The sequence below is a fragment of the Hemitrygon akajei genome, chromosome 9 (genome assembly GCF_048418815.1).
Source record: "Hemitrygon akajei chromosome 9, sHemAka1.3, whole genome shotgun sequence".
NCBI lineage: Eukaryota > Metazoa > Chordata > Chondrichthyes > Myliobatiformes > Dasyatidae > Hemitrygon > Hemitrygon akajei.
In genome coordinates, this window is record NC_133132.1 from 18,094,815 (window position 1) to 18,097,368 (window position 2,554).

At 46.7% G+C, this 2,554-nt stretch overlaps 2 non-coding genes across 2 annotated transcripts; one reads left to right on the forward strand and one right to left on the reverse strand.

Moving 5' to 3' along the window:
• Positions 1 to 1,209: 1,209 nt before the first annotated feature.
• Positions 1,210 to 1,301, reverse strand: trnar-ucg (transfer RNA arginine (anticodon UCG)). Its single transcript is given in 2 exon segments — positions 1,210 to 1,245; positions 1,265 to 1,301. It is a non-coding gene; the product is annotated as a tRNA-Arg (tRNA).
• Positions 1,302 to 2,199: 898 nt separating this feature from the next.
• trnas-gcu (transfer RNA serine (anticodon GCU)) lies at positions 2,200 to 2,281 on the forward strand. Its single transcript has one exon. It is a non-coding gene; the product is annotated as a tRNA-Ser (tRNA).
• Positions 2,282 to 2,554: the final 273 nt, after the last annotated feature.

The window sequence follows — 2,554 nt, forward strand, 5'->3', positions numbered from 1 at the left end:
TTGGGGTGCGTTACCAGGAAAGGTTTGGTACATGAATTGTTTTACTTAGCTAATGAAAAGTGAGACATAACTGGGACTCATGCGAGTGTCAACGGCTACCCATTGAATTTGGTGTAAGTGGGAGGAACGGAAGGAGAAACTGTTGCGGTGAGGACGAGTTCTGCCAGACGGAGGATAGTGATGATACAGGTGAACTGGGTTGGTTCTTTCCTTGAGAAATGCGGAGTGTTTTAAGGTCATTTTGCTGGGAGACTGGACATCCATGGAGAAAATGAGACAGTCAGGGCAAGGGAACTGAAAATTAGTGAGTTGATCGAGAGCACGGGAAGTTTTGCGAATGCAACTGGGAAGGAGCTAAAGTATGGGGCATAGGCTGGACTGGAGCTATGAGATCACAGGATCAGTGGTGTGGGAGCAGGCCGAGACAATGGGCCTCTACGGACATTCAGACTTGTGAATCAAGTAGGAGGTAGAAGCGAGCAGCTCAGGGCAATGGAGCCATGAGTTTTCTACAGTGAATGGAGGTTCTCCAGAGTTGATGAAGTCAGTGATAATTTCGGAGGCAGTACTCTGATCGTCCGGTGTCGGGATTATTAAACCTGTAGGCTTGAGGACGTGTCTGAGAGTTACCGCCTGCTCTCAGCAAGGTAGAGGTCAGTCCGCTATTCTACAACAGCAGCACTTTGTCTGCGGGATCGATGGTAATTTTGGGGATGGGGGTTGAGATTTGGGAGGGCAGTGCATTCAGAGCGGGTAAGGTTTGAGGAGCGGTGAGGATTCCTGATGTTGAGGCGGTTGACTTCTAGTTGGCAAATGGTGATGAAGACATCCCAGAGCTGGCGGAGAACCAGCGCCTTGTGTCCAAGAAGAGGAGGAGGGTTGGAGACAGGAGAATGCACCGTCAGTACTGAGTGGTGAATTCTTGCCGAAAAGGCGGCTCGGAGACGGAGCTGAATGTGAAATAAATTTCACCTTCCCAGCAGCAGCTCCTCCTGAACGTCTGGAAAGCTCCAACCAATTGTTTATGAAAGTGTCTGTAGAAATATTGCACAGACTAGACACATGATATTATATGTTGCGTACAACGAAGACGAGGCATTACGGTTTCCCCCAGGGTGGGGTACTCCGATTAATCCCCACTCTGAATTGAGACAACCATGCTGCAGAGAGTGAGAGACAGAATGAAACCGAATCCACTAGTTTGGTAAAAGACCGCGGCAGGACTCGAACCTGCAATCTTCTGATGACTTCTACCAATCCAGCACCGAAGTCAGACGCCTTATCCATTAGGCCACACGGTCAAGTTCTGTGAGAAAGGCCGAGGGGAAAAATGGGGAACATGCTGAATGCTGCAAGGAGTTTCCACCTTTAACACGATTTCCTGACCGAACTAAAAGTACTCTCATGCAGTGATTTCATCCCAGGTGAACAGTCGACCATTGTTGTGTCAATATCTCTCCATGCATTCCTGCTTTGGGCTGTTCAATATTCTCTTTGTTTCACAAAGAAAGGAATTCTCAAAGGCACACGCCACTGACTTTTGCAGCGGCCATATATTCTGGGATTGGAGTCAGTGACAATGCTCCACCACATTCAATACATTATTGATAGAGTGAGCGCGATTTGTGTTTAGATATTTCAGCCGCTGGTTTGGTATTCCAGAACCGAACAGCCGTGTGTTTGTTTCGGGTAAGCGTTAGGGTGTACGGATCTGCGGCTGCGCACAGCCGGACCTGCTCTTCAGCGTGTCTGTAATGTGGTAGTTATCGGGTTACTGCATTTGCCACATACACGGAAAATCGTCATTCTCGAACCAGATGACAAACACCTATAATATCTGTTTACTTCAAATCCAGCAATATGATAACAAAGCTATTGAAATTTTATTTCATTCAACATAAATTTATCTCATTTACAGCTCAAAACATTCATAACTTCTGCGACTTACAGAGCGTGGAATCGATACTTATGCCACAGCACGTCCACAGCGTTTAGAGTACATAAAATACATAATTCCATGTTTCCTGTGGTTAGTAAATATCTCTCTAAACTGCCCTTATCCTCCTCCATAAATTCTGGTAAGCACGGCGAGCAAAGTAAATCGGCATAGAATCTGAACACGCATGTGCGGAGCTTAAGCAGAAGCTTTAAATACTGTGAAAAAATTCAGAAGTTCGGAACAGAAGACAGAGAAGAGGAGACGAGGTGGCCGAGAGGTTAAGGCGATGGACTGCTAATCCATTGTGCTCTGCACGGGTGGGTTCGAATCCCATCCTCGTCGTGACATGGCAGTCGGGGGGACCCCCTTTGAAACTGTCACGTTAAAACATCCAAGCATCCAAATTTTTTCACATCTAGGACAAGAGGGCACAGCCTCAGAATAGAGGAGCGCCCTTTTAAAACAGAGATGGAGAGAAATCTCTTTAGCCAAAGGGCTGTGAATTTGTGGAATTTATTGCCATATCCAGTCGTGGAGGCCAGGTAATTGGCTGTACTTAAGGCAGAGATTGGTAGGTTATTGATTGGACATGTCACCAAATGTTACGGGAGAGGG